This window comes from Myodes glareolus, chromosome 15 (genome assembly GCF_982192425.1).
Source record: "Myodes glareolus chromosome 15, mMyoGla1.1, whole genome shotgun sequence".
In the NCBI taxonomy this organism is placed as follows: domain Eukaryota; kingdom Metazoa; phylum Chordata; class Mammalia; order Rodentia; family Cricetidae; genus Myodes; species Myodes glareolus.
Window position 1 is genome coordinate 28,473,384 of NC_142040.1, and position 20,700 is coordinate 28,494,083.

The window sequence follows — 20,700 nt, forward strand, 5'->3', positions numbered from 1 at the left end:
CACAGGGATAGCTGGTCTTCCCAGGACCCAGGAGACAAGAGTGCAGGGCAGTGGGGGCAGGGAGGGGTTCGGTGAAACACGGAAGACCCTGCCCCATACTCTTTTTTTTAAAAATTTTATTTTTTTCAAAAGAAAATCAACTATCTTTTTTCATTTCACATATTAATCTAAGTTCCCACACCCTCCCCTCCTCCCATTCCCGCCACTTACAACCCCTCCCCCATCTACTCCTCAGAGAGGGTAAGGCACATTGCTTTGGGGAAGGTCCAAGGTCCTCCCTACTATATTTAGGCCGAACAAGGTATTCATCCAAAGAGAATAGATTCCCCAAAGGCCAGTACAAGCAGTAGGGATAAATCCTGGTGCCACTGACAGTGGCCCCACAGTCTTCCCCAGCCACACAGCTGTCAGTCACATTCAGAGGGACTAGTTTGGGCCGATGTGTTGACAGAGGTTTCTGTCCCACCAGGTCCCACAGCCGTTTAGTCTCAAATAAACACACAGGGGTCTACATTAATCATAAACTGGTTGGCCTAGTAGTTCAGGCTTCTTATTAACTCTTATAACTTATATTAGCCCATAATTCTTGTCTGTGTTAGCCACATGGCTTGGTATCTTTTCTGGCAAAGCAGTCACATCTTGCTTCCTCTGCATCTTGGTGAGGGTTGTAGACTGACAGTTCCTCTTCCAAGAATTCTCCTGTTCTTGTTGTCCTGCCTCTACTTCCTGCCTGGCTACTGGCCAATCAACGTTTTATTAAAAACAATACAAGTGACAGGATAAAAGACTACTGTCCAACAGTGCCTATGCTTGTTCCTTCCCAGTCTGGCTGGAGTTGGTGAGCTCCCATTAGCTCAGGTAGACTGTTTCAGTGGGTGTCCCCATCATGGTCTTGAACTCTTTTCTCATACTCTCATTCTTCCCACTCTTCAGCTGGACTTTGGGAGCTCAGTTGAGTTCTCTGATGTGGGTTTCTGCTTTTGTTTCCATCAGTTGCTGGATGAAGGTTCTATGGCAATATTTAGGGTATTCATCAGTTGACTACAGGGCAAGGCCAGTTTGGGCACTCTCTCCTCTTTTTCTTAGGGTCTTAGCTGGAGTCATCCTTGTGGATTCCTGGGGTTTTCTCTAGAGTCAGGTTTCTTGCTGACCCCATAATGGCTCCCTCAATCAAGATATCTCTTTCCTTGCTCTCATCTCTGTCCTTCCTCCATCTTTACTATCCCATTCCCTCAAGTTTTCCTCATCCCTCCCCTTCTCCCCTTGTCTTCCCCTTCTCACCTTTCTATTTCCCTTCCCCCTTGCTCCCAATTTTGACAGGTGATTTTGTCTATTTCGACTTTCCAGGTGAATCTATGTATGTTTTTCTTAGGGTTCACCTTGTTACATAGCTTCTCTAGGATCATGAACTACAGGCTCAATATTCTTTGTTTATAGGTAGTATCCACTTATGAATGATAACATACCATGCTCATATTTCTGGGTCTGGGTTACCTCATCCAGGATGTTTTTTCTAGGTCCATCCATTTGTATGCAAAATTCAAGATATCTTTGATTTTTACTGCTGAGTAGTACTCTAATGTGTAAATGTGTCACATTTTCTTTATTAATTCTTTGGTTGAGGGGCATCTAGGTTGTTTCCATGTTCTGGCTATTACAAATAATTCTGCTATGAACAAAGTTGAACAAATGTTCTTGTAGTATTATTGAACATCTTTTGGGTATATGCCCAAGAGTGGTATTGCTGGGCACCGAAGTAGGTTGATTCCCAATGTTCTAGAAAACTACCCTACTGATGGAAAAAGTCTTTGAATTAGTTATAAAAGGAAAATTGAGACTTCATCAACTAGCAGAAATATACCCAGCAGAGATTATAGTGCCTTTACTACTGATGAAACCAAAAAATTATGGAAAGACAATGAACCCTGGCAAAGAGCTTTTGCTAATTTTTTTTGGGAGAGATCAATAGCAACTATCCAAAAAGTGAAAGAATTAACCTTATAAAGAGAAGTAGTTGGATTCTTCCCTGCATTGTAATGACACATCAAAAACTGGAGCCCACAATTCTATACTGATGCATATAAATCAGGAAAGGCATGTTACAAATTAGAATATTTAAGTAAGGTAGAACAAGCCCTTATAATTCTGTACAAAAGGCATAATTATATGCTATTCTCATGGTACTAAGGGATTTAAAAAAAACCCTCAATATAGTTACTGATTAACAATATGCAGAAAGAGTTGTCTTGCATATTGGAACCACTGAATTAACACCAAATCATACAGAATTGATTTTATTATTCATTCAGGTTCAAAATATGATCAGGAATAGGCTTTGTCCCCTATACATAACAGACATCTAATCCCATATGGGCCTGCCAGGTCATCTAGCACAAGGTAATGCTGAAATTGATTGATTATTGACTGGAAATGTGTTGAAAGCTTCAAAATTTCATAAAAAAATTATGTCAATAGCAAAGGTTTAAAGAATGAGTTTTTTATTATGTGGATATAAGCTAAGAAGATTATAAAGAGATATCCTACTTGCTCTTTCTATAACCAAACACTAACTGCTACCTTTAGGGAGTAACCCAAAGGGTACTCAAAGGCATATGTATGTGTTCCATTTTACAGAATTTGGAAAATGAAAATATGAAACCCACACCATTGACACTTATTCAGTCTTTCAGTGGGCAACTCCTTTGAGCTCAGAAAGGGCTGATTCAATAATCACATTCATTAGAAATTATGGCCATCATGGGTATACCTGCACAGATAAAGACAGATAATTATCCAGCATATGTTTCTAAGAAAATGAAACAGTTTTTTGCTTATTGCAATAGAAATCATATTACAGGTATACCAAACACTCCTACAGGTAGTCATAGAAAGATCAAATTGAACTATAAAGTATAAGTTAAACAAATAGAAAGGGATGAAAAATACCCCCAGAAATAGATTGCATAATTCTTTATTAACCTTGAATTTTTTTAACACTAATGAGAAAGGCTCAATGGCAGCAGAGAGACATTGGATAATAGAAAAATTTTTGAATTAAATCAGCCAGTGTATTTCAAGGATGTGACCTCACAATTGGAAACCAGGAGGTGTGCTACACTGGGGAAGGGGTTTTGCTCTTGCTTTCACAAGAGAAGTAAAACTATGGATATCATCAAAATTATCAAAGATTTGGTTTGAAAAAGAGAAACTTCTGGAGAAAGAGAAATGAAAGCTCATCGACAGGTGACAATCATATAGGTGGTAAGGAATCCTTATAACTTGGGTTGGTATTTGTTCTTATCTTTGCAGGAAAATACCCATCTTCAAAAAGTTTAGAGACCTTGGACATCTAGATGCCTAAAGAGGAAAGAATTACCATGCAAAGAAATATCTGATTTTTGATGACCCATCATCCGCAGTGTAAAAAAAATTCATTATATGAACTTGTGTATATCTCTACTTAAAAATTAAAGTTGCCTTTGGAGTTGGACATGGCTATCACTCTCTAAATCCAAGCGTGTTGTTAAAAGGAAAATTCAGAGTTTCTGTCTCATATCAGCAGCCATCTGGTCTGGGACAGAAAGAAGAAAGAATTTAGAAAAAAATTTACTTCTCTTCATACCTATTTTTGTCTCTATCATACCTTTTGTTGAATATATGTCTATATGAATAATGTTTAAGTTTTCCATAATGAATAATAAATTTTTCTCCAGTAATTTTATAAGTTCCCAGGAAGAAGATAGGGCCTCACAACAATGATTTCACCTGATTGATATGATGTTATGATGCTGATAGTGCTACTTTAAGATCAGTTTTGGGTACCAGCTGCTCAAAATGATTCCAACTTGGCTAGCTAAAATGGTGCATCTTCTTACAACATTCTGGCCAGAACTTCAAATAAGAACCTCAGAAAAACCCTACCGAATACTCAGAGACTATTTGCAATTATACCAGACAGTAGTCTTGAAACTTAGCCATCATTTTAGTTTTACAGAATCCCATAGAAAGAACTTCACTCCCTTAACAGTTGGAAGTAATTCTAGAAAATAAGTCTCCTCTCTCAAAAAAGTTTGTCTTATGGGTTGGGAACATTAATTAGGGATTTATTTTAACTGGTATATGGTTGGGGGTTAGGATGGAAATTATGTAGGTTCAGGGATTTTTTTTTGAAAAAAATAAGGGAAATTGGATAGACTAAGATAGATTAGTTTGAGCTTGCTAACACTAGTAATAATGAGTAATAGAATGAATGCTTGTGAGCTATTATTCATAGACAATTTACATTGGTATAGATTCTTGCATATTGATACAAATTCAAATTATATTTGTTATATTGAATATCCTCTTATTTCTGTTTACTATATTTGTCCATCTATGGAAAGTTATTTTGTCATATTGTATGCATGCATGCTTCTACCTCTGCTTAAGACATTAAATATATTGATATAATTTTAGAACATATTTATCATATTGCACTATACATTTCTACCTCTGATCAAGATACTTATACACTGTTTATATTTTGAGGTCATTGTCCTCATTTGCTGCACAATTGTTTAAAGATTGTTTAATATTATAATATGAAGCCTTAGTTTTTAAGCTGTATAGGTATTAAGAATTAGACTCAATAGTTATCCATATTTGTCATAGTTATAGTTAGACTAATGAGGTTCTTTAGATACCTAGAGATTGTATTACACATAGACAGGTAATCTTCAGCCATTTCAAAGAACTGTAGAATAGGACATTTAAGTAACTTAGTGGTCTGCGGATATTAATCCACACACCTTTGAATACCTGATATTTGACAAAGAAGCAACAAATATCAAATGGAAAAAAGAAAGCATATTTAACAAATGGTGCTGGCATAACTGGATATCAACATGTAGAAAAATGAAAATAGATCCATATCTATTAGCGTGCACAAAATTCAAGTCCAAATGGATCAAAAACCTCAACATAAAGCCAGCCACACTGAACCTTATAGAAGAGAAAGTGGGAAGTACACTTGAATGCATTGGCACAGAAGACCACTTCCTAAATATAACCCCAATACCCACAAACACTGAGAAAAACAATTAATAAATGGGACCTCATGAAACTGAGAAGCTTCTGTAAAGCAACAAGACAAAACAACAGCATACTGAATGGGAAAATATCTTCACCAACTCCACATCAAACAGGGGTCTGATCTCCAAAATATACAAAGAACTCAAGAAATTGGTAATCAAAAGAACAAATAATCCAATAAGAAAATATGGAGTACAGACCTAAACAGAGAACTCTCAACATAGGACTCTAAAATGGCTGAAAGACACTTAAGGAAATGCTCAATATCCTTAGTCATTAGAGAAATGCAAATCAAAACCACTATGAGATTCCATCTTACACCTGTAAGAATGGCCAAGATCAAAAACACTGATGACAACTTATGTTGGAGAGGTTGTGGGGTAAAGGAAACACTCCTGCATTGCTTGTGGGAGTGCAAGCTGGTACAGCCCTTTGGATGTCAGTGTGGCGATTTCTCAGAAAATTAGGAAACAACCTTCCTCAAGACCCAGTAATACCACTTTTGGGTATATATTCAAAAGATGCTCAATCATGCCACAAGGACATGTGCTCAGCTATGTTCATAGCAGCATTGTTTGTCATAGCTAGAAACTGGAAAAAACCTAAATACCCCTTCACCGAGAATGAATAAGGAAAATGTGATACATTTATACAATGGAATACTATGCAGAAGAAAAAAATAATGATATCTTGAATTTTGCAGGCAAATAGATGGAGCTAGAAAACATCATTTTGAGTGAAGTAACCCATACCCAGAAAGACCATTACTCACTTCTATTTGGTTTTTAAACATAAAGCAAAGAAAACCAGCCTACAAACCACAATCCCAGAGAACCTAGACAATAATGAGGACCCTAAGAGAGATATGCATAGATCTAATCTACATGGAAAGCAGAAAAAGACAAGATTTCCCGAGTAAATTGGGAATGTGGGGACCTAGAGAGAGGGTTGAAGGGGATGGAAGAAGCAGGAAGGGGAGCAGAGAAAAATGTAGAACTCAATAAAAATCAATAAAATAAAATAAATAAATAACTTAGGGTTCTGGTAATGTGAGACATATTGCTCCTAGCAGCATCAATCTATTCCTGAGAGAATGTTCATTACCAAAGACATTTTACTTGGAGTTTGTTTTCTTCCTGGCAAAACTTGCCTTTGAACAAAGAACTGCCCATGCCTCGACCACTGATGAAATGCACGATGTCCAGACAGGACAAGCAGACTACAAGAAAAAAGACTGCTAAACCTTGCCAAGACAGGCAAAGATGGTTTCGAAATTTTTCCTGCCTCTGAAGATGGTCTCTCAGTTACTCAAGCCTTAGCCAAAGTTGGTTGCTCCAACGTTGCAAATGAGACTTTGGGTGATTGCCCAGGTTGCCAGTTGTCTCTCTCATTAATAGCACATTTTGGAAGTTGCTTGATTGTACTTCTTTACTCAAATAATACTGTTTCCCTTCTCAGGTTTTTGATGGGGTTGAAGACAAGATAATCATAGTTATTTTCTTCTCATGACTTAGTCAAATCATTTCTAATACAAGACTTAGACTTTTTAGTATATAACTATTAAACTATTTAGCATATGCTTCTTGCTTGATATTGTTTATGCTGGTTATAATTCTCATTTTTATACTTGATATTTGTTCTTATTATATATTGCTTTGTATTAGGCTTAGAACACTCTTATTTAGACAAAAGGTGGAGGTGCTGTAGGAACTCCTTCAGCCAATAACCTTTAAGATACCAGCTCACTTGGGCTATAAATGTTGACATAAAACTTGTGTGGCCTCTCTCTCTCTGCTTCAGTTCCTGTTCCCAGCTTGTACAGTGGACTGTGATTTGTGAGTCCACCCCTAAATAAAGAACCTTTTATTATATTCAATTCTGAGCTAGTGTGGGACTACTTTATAGTGTCCATCTACACCTGATGATTAGTGACATTGAACACATGCATATTTTATGCCAATATATTGTTGCTGAAGTATTTGTGCAAATCCTTAGCCCATTGTTAACAGAGCTGCTGAGCTCCCATACAGAATTTTTAACAGGTCTTTATGTAGTCTTGATACAAGATTCTTTAAAAAAACAGAATTAAAAAAGTATTTTCCAATCTATGTTTTTGCTATTAATTAATAGAGCCTTTCAAAGATGATATTTTAGATATTAATAAAGTTTAGTTCATAAATATCTTATGGATTATGCTTTTGGTTTCATAGTTAAGAAACCTTGATATATGTCAAGATAACAAAGACTTTATCATGATTTTCTATTAAAAAGTTTATAGTTCAAGTTGAGTTTATATAGTTTTAAGCCTGTAGGCCTCAACTTTTGGAAGAAGTATGCGATGTCAATTATGGATCTTCCTTTTTCTCTCTCGTCCTCCTTGCTTAGCTGTTGATTAGTTCCAGAATCATTTATTGAAAAGGTTATTCTTCCTTTACTAGATTGCTTTCACTCATTTGAGAAAAACAATCTATTATGAGTTCATTCCCAATCTCTTTATTCTGCTCCATTGATCTACTTGTCTGTCCTGATACTCATACCACAGTTTTCTGGGTGTCACAACTTCATACATCTTTAAATTAGGTGTGCTTAGTCTTCCATTGTATTTTTTTTTTTTTAGATTAGATTGTCTTGGTTCTTCTGTCCCTGACATTTTCGTATACATCATGGAATCAGATTGCTAATTACTGGGATTTTGATTTGCATTGCATTGACTCTGTAGATCAATTGGAGGACATTTAGCATCCAAGTGTTATTGGTCTTCCAACTCATGAATATGTTTTTTAGAAATTGGTCTTGGCTTTTTTTTTATCATTTTGCATGTAGAGCCTATATAACCTTTGATCAGGATTATCTCTAAACACTTCATAGTTTTGGGTGTATTGCAAATGATACTTTTCTAAAACTTGTGTTACTTTGTTTCCAGTATATACAGATGCATTGATTTCCTCATATTGATCTTAACTCCTGTGACCTCAATAACTCACTTACTTGTTTTAATAGACTGATGTGCTATTTATTTATTTATTTATTTCTTCATTTATTTATCTGAGCTAGAAATGAATCAAGAGTTATGAACTTTCTATTACTTATTCTATCACTAAGATTTGTCCCTTGCTTACTGGGGTAAATTTTATTTTAACTAATTTTTGGTTAACTTACATTTTGATACCTCTCATTATTCAATTTTGCTCCTGCCACTTCTCTCCCTCACCCCTTCTCTGCCTCTTGCTGGTCCCTTCCTATGCCCAAAAGTCCCATCTCTTACTCTCATGTCATATATTCCATTGCCTTTCTTTCTACCTCCACCTCTTTAGCTCTCTTTTTCCCTTCTCATAATTCCTTTTTCACTTTCATGTTCTATGAATTTTTGTTCTTTATACATCTAGATTTTGTATATGGAAGGAAATGTGGTATGTGCTTTTTCGAGTCTGGCTTATACTGTTTAATGATTGCTTAAGTCAACGATATCCAATTTTATTTATTTTTCTGCCAATGTCATAATTTCATTGTTTGTTATAGTTGAATAAAATTCCATTGTGTGTCTGGAATTTTCATTATCCACTTTTCAGTTGATAGATATTTAAACTGGTTTCTTGTCTTATTTCTTTTACTTCATTGAGACAGGGTCTTGCTCGGACTGTCCTGGTACTCATAGAATACACAAGGCTGGACTTGAACTCATAGAAACTTTTATGTTACACTTCTGAGTCCTGGGATTATAGGCACAAACCATGATGCTTAACTTGAATATGTGCATGTGCAGGTATCTCTGTGGTAGGCTGTCTTATACTTCTTTGGGGATTCACCCCAGGGTGGGATAGCTGGCTCATATGGTAGTTCTATTTTCTTTTAAAGAATTTCCATACTGGTTTTTATAGCGGTGGCACCAACTAATATCCTCACCAGCAGTGTATAAAGGAGTCTTTTACCCTACATTTTCTTACCTGCATTTGTTCATTTTCTAAATGATAGTCTTGCCAAATGGGGTGAGATAGAATCTCAAAGATGATTCAATTTCTGTTTTTCTACTAGGTAATGTTGAGTATTAAAAAAATCATTGAGTATTGTCATTTCTGTCTTTGAGACAGCCTGTTCAATTCATAAGCCCCATTATTGTTTGGATTTCTTGGTATTTAATGCTTGGAGTTCTTTATAGACCCATATATAAATCCCTTGTCAGATGTAGTTGGTAAAGCTTGTCTCCCACTCTGTTGATTGATTGCTTCCTTGGCCAGTAGAAAGTTTTAAATTTCATTCAATCACATTTATTAATTCATATAATTACTGAGCTCTTGGAGTCCTTTCAGAATGTCCTTGTCTATAGGGTGTAGGAGTTTCAGGTCTTACATTAAGGTCTGGATCTACTTTTACTTGATGTTTGTGCATGGTGAGAGCTATGTGTCTAGTTTCTTCTGTAGGTACTTAACCAACTTTTTCATTACCACTTGTCAACAAGTCTGGCTTTTCTCCAATTTATGCCTTTGCCACCTTTATTGGTGAGCAGGTAGCTGTAGCTGTGAGATTTATTTTGGTCCCCTGTTCTAATCCATTGGCCTTTCACCTGCTTTTTTGTCAGTAGCATGCATTTTTTTGTTTCTATGACTCTGTAGTTACAATTGTAGACTAAGTCTTATATTACTTTCAGTATTGTTCTACTTTTTTTAAAGGCAGGCATTTTACTATTTTATCTCTCTTGTCCTAGAAATAACTTTTAAAGAGAAAACTTGACAGGCACTAACTTACAACTGAAAGCTAGCCTGTCCCTACACTGTTCTTGAAGTTGGCTTTTCAATCTGGTAGAGGCTGCCCTTCATATTCTGGGAATGAGTTCATAATGGCTCTTCTGAAAGCAAAGGCCTTTAATGGAGAACGAGTTTGTATAAAATGAGGATTGATGACTATTTACAGATAGAAACTAGAGGGGAGCATGCTAAGAAATAGCCTATGAAGAACAAGAGTGACAAGGATTTAAATCAACTTGTAAAATATGTTCAAGGACACTCCATACATACTAAATGGAAACATGGCTTCAGGAGATGTCCACCATCACTTGTGAACTGTTGTCTGTGGTGAGACCATCTCCTGAACCCTAGAGAGGAAGGACTGAAGTGGAAAGCATGTTTACAATGTCGGCGTGATAGTAAACATCTGGACAGTCCTGGGGAGTTTAGCTAAAGCACCTGGAAGTTAATTCCCATCTGTGGGTTGGTGTGCTGGCTTAGGCGGGCTGTTGGGGGTGACTTAATCTGCTTTTGCTGCTTTTCTGATGTCACAGAGATACAGAGATAAACCAACAATTAGCCTGCTATGGTGACAGATTTGTTATGGTAAAAATGGAATACGTACTTGAAACATGTTTATGCCCTATGTAATAATAACAAACTATTTTTAGCACATATAAACTATACAGGATAGTGGAGTTTATTGTGATATTTTCATACATGTATAAAATATACTTTGATAATATTGATTTCCCCTTTATCCTGTTGTCTCCCCTTCCCTGCAAATGGTCACTCCTTTAACTTGGCCTCTTTTGTGATTTTATTCTTGTGTGTTACTAATGACTAACAGGTTTCATTACATTTTCAGATACACACTAGTCTTTGATCATTTTTTGCTGTCTGATGCCCTCTTTCCTCTCCCTCCCTCCCCGATGTCTTCTCCCTCCTTCCCCCTTCTGTCAGCTATCTTTCTCCTCCCTTGAGTCTTCGGAGTTCTTTTATTCCTTTGTGTGTATTTTTTCTTTAAAATATTTTCATACATTATATTTTGATTATATTCTTTTCCCTTTTCCAGTTCTTCCCAGCTGTTCTCTACCTCCCCTCCCTAACTTTATGTTTCTTTCTCCCTTTCCTCTCTCTAAAAAAATCCAAACAACAAAACATAAAAATTTGAACAGTTATTTATTTTATTTTTATATGACCCTGATATTTAACTTAGGGCTACTTACAGGAATACCGGGTAAGTCATTCACAGTAGCATGGGAACCTTATCCATGGCCACACTACTGGAGAAGCTGTCTCTCCTCTCAGCTCCCACTAACTGCACATACATCCTCCTGCTATATGTCAGGATGTTGGAAATGCCCAATATTGTGAGATGAGCACAGTGCAAGAGTGTAACTGTGGTGTCATTTTCAGCTGCCACAGTTCTATGTCCTGCCCTGCCCTGCCCTCTGCTCCTTCCTTTGGTTCTTACGTTCTTTCTTTCTCTTCCTCTCTTCCTTGAACCTTGGAGTGGGTAATAGAGATGTCCAGTTCATGGCTGAGCATTTGACTGTCACCTGCTCCCATCAATTGACCACTTATGAGTCTCTACAGCTGCCGTTCCCCAATGCAAAAGGAAGCTTCACTGATCAAAGCTGATAGCTACAGTAATCTATGGGTACCAATGTAGTTATTTAGACAACAGTTTGATGGATACATCATATCTACTTAGCAAAATAACAGCAACTTTATCTCTCCCACCAGGGTCCATGACATCCCCAGTCATAGGTATTTGACAACTTTCACACTCCCAGATGAAGATTGCCCCCTATGGAGTGGACCTCAAATCTAATCAGAGTTTGTGTACCCTTGTTGCGTACTTGCTATCATTGCACCAGCGGGAACATCTTGTTTAGCTTGTTAGCAGTGCTGTACACTGAGTCCACAGTTGGATAAGAACGTGGAAGACAACTCTCCCTCCATGATGCCTTTTGGCAATGGGAGGCTATCCTGCAAAGAATAGCCACTAACCCAGTTCCAGCTTGATTTCTGTATACCCTACAGAGTGGTGTCTTCCACAATGAGGTCCTAACTTTTTGTTCTGCTGGACAATCAAGAGCAATGCCAATTTCTAGTATTGATTTGGGAGTGCCAGGGGCTTTCCTGACTAACAAATGTAGGGAGAAAGTCCATGCCTGACACTAGATTTTTATTTAATAACATGGTTTCTGAGAGTATGTTTATTCATTTATACAGTGTATTTACATCCAAAATCTTGTGTGTGCACACACACGCATGTGTGAGCACCCAATCACATGCACTCATGTGCATGCACACACTCATACATGCGCACATGTGTGCTTGGGTACATTAGCCTGTCAGTGCACAAATGGAAGCCAGAAATAGACTTCAGGTAGCTTCTTCTGCCACTATTATTTTTTTCTGGGACAAGGTCTTCCTATTTTAGCTAGACTGGTTGCCCAGTAAACTCCCAAGATCCACTTTTCTCGATCTTTGACTGTAGTGCTGCAAGTTGCAGGCATGCACCACCAGGCCAGGCTTTGACATGGGTGCTCGGAATCCAAATCCAGGTACTTTCCAGGTTCCTATGTTTGCACAGCATGTGCTCTACCCACAGGGAGTAGAGTATGTTTATTCATTTATACAGCGTTATAATTTATTTATAAATTTATAAATTTATTATAATTATAATGTATAACACTGTATAACATTTATACACCTTCTCAGCCCTCCTTCTCATAATGAACTCAGGTGTCAGCTTTCCAAACCTTTCCCATAGATAGTTTACCCTCCCAGTCACATGGTCTCTCCTCTCTGTCCACTTTGCCCTTCTTAATGTTTCCACTCAGCCTTTGTCTTGCACTTCCATATCTCCTGCATTCAACGCTGCCTCTCAAAGCCTCTTTCCCCTCTCTGACGGCCCCTCTGTCGTTCCCTAGACCCTACACACACCCATTCCCACATCAATGTACCCATCTCTTAAAACCTGGAGCTAGAATGAGAGAAAAATGTGGTGCAAAAGATGCAGAGACAATTTCTGAGCCTAGGTTATCTAGCTCAATATAGTATCTTCCAGGTCCATCCATTTTCCTGAAAATTTTATAGCTTAATTTTTTTCCTTTAGAGTGAAATAAAATTCCACTGTGTATTTGTACCACATTTCATTACCCTTTTATTAGTTGATGGATATGTAGGCTGATTCTGGTCCCTGACTATTGTGAAGGGTGACGATGAAGAGAGGTGATTAAGCATCTCTGTAGCAGGATACAGAGTCCTTTGGGTCTCTGCCCAGAGGCAGTATAGCTGGTTATGTGATCATTCAAGTCTTAGTTTTTAAGAAGCCTTCACCCTAAGACCCACAGTGGCTACACCAGTCTACAGCCTACCTACAGTGAGTAAAGCTTCCCCTACTCCACTCCCTGGCCAGTATTTATTGCCATTTGGTTTCTAGCTGAAAGCCATTGTGATCTCAAGGTAGTTTTAATAAGCATTTCTCTGATAGATAAAGATGTTGAGCACTTCAAATTTGGCCACACATTTCTTCTTTTGAGAATTCCATTTGACTCCTTAGCTCAATTTTTGATTGGGTTGTTTTCTTGTTGTTTAGGTTCTTTTTTTGTGTATGTGTTTATTCTGGTTATTGATCCTCTGTCAGATGACAAAGGTTTTCTCCTATTCTATAGGCTGTTTCTTTACCCACTTAACAGTTTACTTTGTGGTATGAAGCCTTTTAAATTTCCTAAGGTTCTGTTTGTCAACAGTTGACCTTTCTTCAGAGCAACTTGAGTTCCATCTGGAAAATCCTTATGTGTGCCCATGCAGTGTGGTGCTTTCTCTGCTTTTTCTTCCCCCTGTAATTTCAGAGTTTCAGATCTTACATTCAGGTGTTTGATGCATGTGGATTTGACTTTTGTTCAGGTAAGGTATACAATTCTGGTTCCTCTTCTACATGAAGATATTTTCTCTAGCACCACTTGCTGAGGGTGCTGTCTTTTCTCCAATGTGCACTTTTGGAATTTTGTTAAAAGCCAGGGAGTTGTAGTTATATGGGCTTATACCTTGCCCTCTAGTCTCGTCCATTGGTTAACACGTGTCAATGCCTTGCTGCTTTTATTACCACGGCTCTGCAGAGTAGCTCAAAGTCAGGTGTAGTGATATCTCCAGCAGTATTCTTTGCTTAGAACTGCTTTGGTTACCTGGCATCTTTTGTGTTTATATATAAACACTTTAAAATAATTATAGTCCTTGAAGAATGGTGTTGAATTTTTGATGGGAAATTGTATTCCTTTTTGTTAAAAGGGATTTGAATCAGCAGATTTCAGTCTTTCTTTTTAAAAATTTAATGTTTTTAATTGAAGTAGAATTGCATTTTTTGTTTTGAAACAGGGTCTCACTATATAGCCTTGACTGGCCTGGAACTTGCTATGTAGATTGGGCTGTCATCAAACTTACATATAATCCTCCTGCCTCTGCCTCTGCCTCTAAGTGCTGGGATTAAAGACGTGTTCCACCATGTACAGTTCCAGCATATCTTTAATGGGAGTTGGACGATAATGTCTACAGTGAGGAGAAAGTCTGACGTGATGAAGGGAAGGATTATGTGGACTTTTTTACTTAGGCAAGACTTGGTGGGGATGTCCAAAACATTAACGTTTCACGCTTGTTGTGTAGAATCCCTTTATTCTGGGACAAAGGCGGTAGGAAGTCAGTGGTTAGTTTCCTTCTACTCCCAGCTGCTTTAATCTTTTTCATCCAAACAGATTCTGCTATTTTATGAGAAAGAGAGAAAAAAAATCGGGATTCAATATTAAGATTCAACATCAGAATTTGTTCTCTTAAGAGCTGTTCTTTGTCTGTGTGTGTGTGTGTTTGAAAACTGCCGGACTGGATCAATGAAAGTGATCAATAGTGAAAGCCTTCTTTGGGAACAAGGAGTAAAAATGTCAAATAGGAATGTGCTCTTTGCCAGCTAGAAGGGGGTTATCATCTTTCCTGGTATCAGGTCCGGATAAGGCAACAAAATATAGTTAACAAATATCGCCTGGGACATCCACTAAGGTTTTATTTGATGCTAACCTGAAATTCAAATTTAGCTGGATAGCCTGTGTTTTTATGGGCTATATCTAAAAGTCCCAGTCATACAGAACTTATAACAAAGTTGTGACTGGATTCTCCAACATAATGATTTTTTCCCTAAACATTGAGAAAAAATAATTTCACACGTTGGCTACATATATTAGAACATGTGAATCTTTTTAAAAAAAATCCCTGCACAAATTTCCCCTTAGCCAGCAATCTTTTCTTGCTGCCACCTATAAAAGGAACAGGCCAGAAGGGCCTGATTTCCCCCTCAGGATACTGAGAGCAAATTAGTGTAACTCTGTCATTAAGCTAACTTTTCCAATTCTTTTTGAGACAAGGTCTCATGAGTCTTCTTTTCTCTTTTTATTATGACAGTGTCAATACTTCCCAGAGCTTCCCAGCGAGACACCGGAGAGAGCTGCAGGGACTCTAAATGTGTTGATTTACTGTCATCACTCAGGAAACCTAAGAGGGACCTGGAGAGGCTGGACATGCCGTTGTCACCTCTCCTCCTGCGTGATCCGTTGCCTCTCCTCACCTCGCTGTGTCCTGCAGAAAATTATTTTCTGCACCAAGTATGAAAAGAAGATAAAGAAATATAAAGATAGTAATGAAATCTTGCTCTATTACACTATTTCTTTAAAAAAAGCCTATTAATTTTTATTCATGTCTCTATTTTCCTTTCTCCCCTTTTTGGTGGTGGTCGTGGTAGTGGTGGTGGTGGTGGTGTGTGTGTACATGTGTACACATGTGTGCAGAGGCCAGAGGTTGACATAGAGTATCTTCCTCATTAGCTGTCCACCTTATTTTTTGAGAGAGGATCGCCTGTTGAATTTGGAGCTTGCTTGTCTGGCTCGAGTGGTTAAACTGGCTACCTGGCAAGTCCCAGCCATCCTCCTGTCCCCGCCTCCTAGTAGAACAGGCATACATTGCAATATCCAACTTTGTACTTAGAAGGTGCAAGACATGTTCCCGACTTGAGTCATGCTCCTGGTCCACGTTCATCCGTTACCTACCTGCTAAACCAGACAGCAAACTTCAGCACCTGCTGGCCTGTCTCCTCTTAGCATCTCTCCCACCTAGAATAATGTCAAAGTCCCAGAATACCGTGCGAACAAACGAGAGAGCAAATAAATGAACGAGTCTGCAAGCAGCACAGACTGGTTTCTGGAAGGACATAAGACACTGTCCAACCTGAGGGTCGTCTGGAAAACTTTTAGCTAATCTGTTTTCATCCCTTGTGTTTTTATGTAGTTCCCAGTGACCCAACAAAGAAACCCAGTCTTCAGTTATGTTTGGCTCAAGTCAAACATAAAAAACTGTTATCAAATATGTCTTGGGGTGCTTCAATACTATCCTATATGAGGTGAGTATCCATTGTCTGAACTGTTTGGAGCTAGACCAAAAGCAGCTTAGGGGAGGAAAGGATTTATTCCAGCTTATTCTTTCAGGTCAAAGTCCCAAGGGGAGGCAGGGAAGGATCTCAAGCAGAAACTGTAACACTCCCCACGGAGGATCACTGAGTTCTGCCTCCCTTTCTTCTTCATTCTCAGATAGCTTTCTTATACAGCAAGAGGCTACCTTCTCCAGGATGCTGACCATCAACAGTGGGCTGGACACAGCTGGGCACAGCCCTGTCGATCAACACTTGAAATAATTCCTCACAGACATGGCCACAGACTAATGCGATCTGAGCAGTTCCCCAATCGAGATTCCACTGATGACCCTGGGCTAGGTCGAGGGGACTTATGACACTAAGTAGGATGCTTGTCTTTACCATTGGAATTCAATAATGGTAAATACCATGACAAGAAAGGTTTCTAGACAGTTAAAATTGAATCTGCGCCTTGGATAATCTATTTCATGAAAGGTAAAGGCTAATAATGATCGTCCCCTTGAAGAACATATTCAAGGATGCACACTTACACTCACCACACCCAGACCTCAGAACCCTGACAGGCGGGAGAGCTTCATTTTCTGGAGGATGCAACAGACAGACAAACAAAACATTGAAAAACAGAACAGCAGCAACAATCAGAAAGGCAAAATAAGTCGCCTAAGGTGACACAGCTGGACATTTGAAGACCTGGGATATAGACAGATCTTTCTTGCATGTCAGAATGATCACTGACAGTGACCATAGCAACTGCATAATGTGCAATAAATACCCTGCGAGAGAGACAATTTCAGTCATGTTTCAATTCATCGTATGTGATAATAAGCTGATACAGTTACTCCCCATCTATCAGTCATTCTAACAATAGGATAAATTGTGTGCTTTCAGAATTATGGCCAAGAGTTTTTCTGGTAGGTTTGTTTTTCCATTATATATAGTTTTTCTTCAGTAAGTTATGAAATAATTAAAATTTGAAATTATAATATATTTACATCATTTTCTCCCCCAATTCTTTCCATGCACCTTTCTTTAGGCTTTCTCTCAAATTCACAGCCTCTTTTTCTTTAATTGTTTAAGAGTTGTGTTTCTTTCTCTTACTCTCTCTCACACACACATGCACAACCCCTACCTTAATATATAAACACAATCATCTCTGTCTTTATAATGTTACCTGTGTGTATGTTTCAGGGCTGATCCCTTGGTATGTGGTTACCAATTAGGGCCGGCTCTTCCCTGGGGAAGACCATGTCTCCCATTCTCAGCATTCTTAGGGTTGAGGTCCCACATCCTTCAGTAACTCTTATTCTTCGACCAGAAGATTTCCCACGCAAGTGCACGTCATCTCATATTTCGACTACCTAATTTGAATAAACAGAACACAACCAAAACCAAAGCTAAACACCGTTAGCAAACGTCCTACGACGTCTAGTGAGAGGAAGAGGGGGATGTGTGCATGTAGGGACACATGACCTTCATTTTCTTTCGCGGGGCTTCATTCCTTTTACTTGCAGACTCATTAAGCACAAGCTGGATGTTAGCTTGCATTCTTCCCCGGCTCTTTCATTTTAAAATATGGTTTTTAGCTATGTGTTAATTTTAGTACCATTTTACTTCATTAAAATAATTGGCAACTTCCTTGAGTTCATCACAATGGGAGTTTACCTATTTTTAACTGTCTAAGACTCAATGAATGGTACTATTTTTACTTGGAAAATAATTCCTCACCAGCTATTTCTGAAAAAATTTCCCTTAGAAAGGTGGGTATTTACATCACTTCCATTTCACAGTTGAGGAAAGACAGGGCTCCAAGAAGTTAAATAACCAGCCCAGCTCCTGCCTCAGATGCCTGTCAGGACCTGTTGTCCTTACCCTGTCCTTGGCCACAAAAATGAGTCAACCCTTATGATGCCGTGAATCTTCAGCCTTCCCTCCTTTTCACAGCTAGCCACCATCTGTCACAGCATTTAAGACACCATCACTGGTACCTGAGGTCATGTTCAGACTCTCTCATTGAAAAAGAAAAGAGTGTGCTTTCATCAATGCTTGCTTAATTATGATTAGTTCTCCGTCTGCTTCTATCATGGCCCATTCTGTTTGAGAGTGGCTTTTAAAGTGATGCCTGGAATGGGCCCACGAGGTGTCACACCTCTTTTCTAGTGCGCATCCATTAGCAGCAATACTCCTCATCCCAACTCCCTGTATCCTTGGCATCCCCGGGTCTGGGACAGGTATATCTTTGGCTCTTTCATGGTTCTTTCTGTTGGCTTGGCTTCTTTTGAAAACTCCCTGCTTACTAAAGGGCAGTAAACAGACCCTAAAGAAGTAGGCAGGCTTATTGACGCACTAGCAGCACACCATCCATCTGTTGTTGAAGAAGAATCAGAAGCACTATTCTTGTGGTTTTCTATTCAGAAAGTTCAAGTTCAAGGGCCAATAGAATGCTTGTGAAGGACAGTACCGTGTGGTATTTGGTCTTGAGCTCAGGCCCGGGCCTCTCCTTTGTTGATCCTCTTGTCTTGTCCCACGTCTTGAAATATCTCCTTTGTACAGACTCCTCCCAGTTTCTCTTTTGAGATTCCAGTGTGTGCAGGATTTGCATAGGCAGCTCTGCTGAGCGTGCTCAGTGCACACTTGACCTTCCTCCCCAAACCGCTCTTTTCTCTTTCTCCTCTGTCTTGGTAAGCATCTGCAGTTACCCGAGGTTAGATACTCAGGCCTTACTTCTCTCTCCCTCGTTTTTCTCACAGCTCGTATCTAAGTTCTCACATCTGTCAGAGCTACTTTCACAATAATGCTCAGGAATCCGACCAGTCTTCAAAGCTCATGCCCATCATCCTAGTTAAATCACCAGCCTATCCCCTGCGTTGTGCTAATAGCGTCATCCTTCCTCCCCCCCTCACTCGCTCTACCGCTCTCTTCTTCATGGACCAGCCAGTGAGACTTAAAGACTGCATAATGATGGCTCTCGGCTGATGGAAAGCATCGGTGACTTCTTGTTTCATCTGGGGAGAGTCAGAACCTGACACGATCTGACTTCCCTCCCTGACCTTTGATCTTACCCCCAGTCACCCTCTCCTTGCTTCCCTCTGGTTCGGTCACAGTGGTCTTCTCACATGGAACTTGCCAGTCACAATTGCTTTGGTTCTTCATCTCCAGGACACCACCTCTGCTTTACCTCCCTGCTCAAAACCCTTCTATGACCTATGTAGAATAGTGTCCTCACTAAGAGCACGTTTACTGTATATCCCCATTACTTAGTGACATTACCTGGTGCAAGATGACAATCAGGAAACATTTGCTCTCAATGAATAAAAATGAATCAATTATTTCTCAAGTAAGAAAATAATTTTTTGTGATGTGATTTCTCCTTGAATGTCTTTAATTTAGTTCTGGGTTCCAGTGCTACCTTGGTCAATGTTTTTTTAGCATTATAGGGAAGACAATTTATTCCAAGTTAGTCATCTATAAAATTAAGGGTTTCTCTAGCTAGAGTATAAAGCATGTAACCACTTTTTTTTTCTGAGACTATGTAAAGGACCATTCCTGACATCCAGTACCTGCATGCTGGGGGTTGAGCCTCTTCTAGAGCCTGCCTATACCTGTGTTTGCAGTGCTAAAGGTAGCAATTTTTCTTTAACACCTTCTGCCCACTCCGAGAATTCTTCCTCCTCATCAGCACATTATGTTCTTGTGCTCATATGAAGAATAGTTGTGCGATATGTTGCTAGGCATGAGCTAACAGTAATAGAATATAAAGTTGTTGTAAAATGTACATTAAAACACCAGAGCAGATTCAAGATTATCTGTAAAATAATCTTGTTCCACTAATTGTCATTCTGTTATGTTTACTTGAGTAGGGAAGATGTATAGGAGTATGGGGGGGTGAATTATTGTAACCCAGTCTACACCTTTAGGAAATGTCCTATGTATGAATTTTCATGGTTTTATTATTATTTGGGAAACTGAATTGTTCAAAACCACTAGTGTTAAGAGGATGTTGTTATAGAAGAAAGAAATGTGTTCTTTCCTTTCATGGACTTTGGTGTAGGCTGAAAGACAGACCTGGGAGGTCTTATGTGTGACTGGAAGATGCTTGCTTCGTACAGTTTGTACTTGAGATGCAGGGTGATTTTTCTTATGAACTGAGATTGAGAGTTTAGTTGAGAGAGGAAGGAGACCTGACCTGTGCCCCTGCTCTCAGAGGTTAGTTAGGCAGGATGCCTTTCTTCCCTTCTGTTGACCTACTGTGATAACACCTTGGGTGGTACTAAGCATCTTTCTATACTTATAAATGTACTAAGGACATTTATAAGTCCTCTTGGAATCATCCTATTTCCCATGGGTCATCTGTTGGGATGTGGACCATCATAGCCACATAACAGATTTTACTTTTAATGGAAACTTCTATAGATTAAGAGTATTTTT

General features: G+C 38.8%; 1 long non-coding RNA gene across 1 annotated transcript; it reads right to left on the reverse strand.

Annotated features, from left to right (window-relative positions):
- Positions 1-14,170: 14,170 nt before the first annotated feature.
- Positions 14,171-19,341, reverse strand: LOC125406029 (uncharacterized). The gene is made up of 3 exons (XR_007233764.3): positions 18,734-19,341; positions 17,447-17,633; positions 14,171-14,563 (listed from the first exon to the last, which is right to left on the reverse strand). It is a non-coding gene; the product is annotated as an uncharacterized LOC125406029 (long non-coding RNA).
- Positions 19,342-20,700: the final 1,359 nt, after the last annotated feature.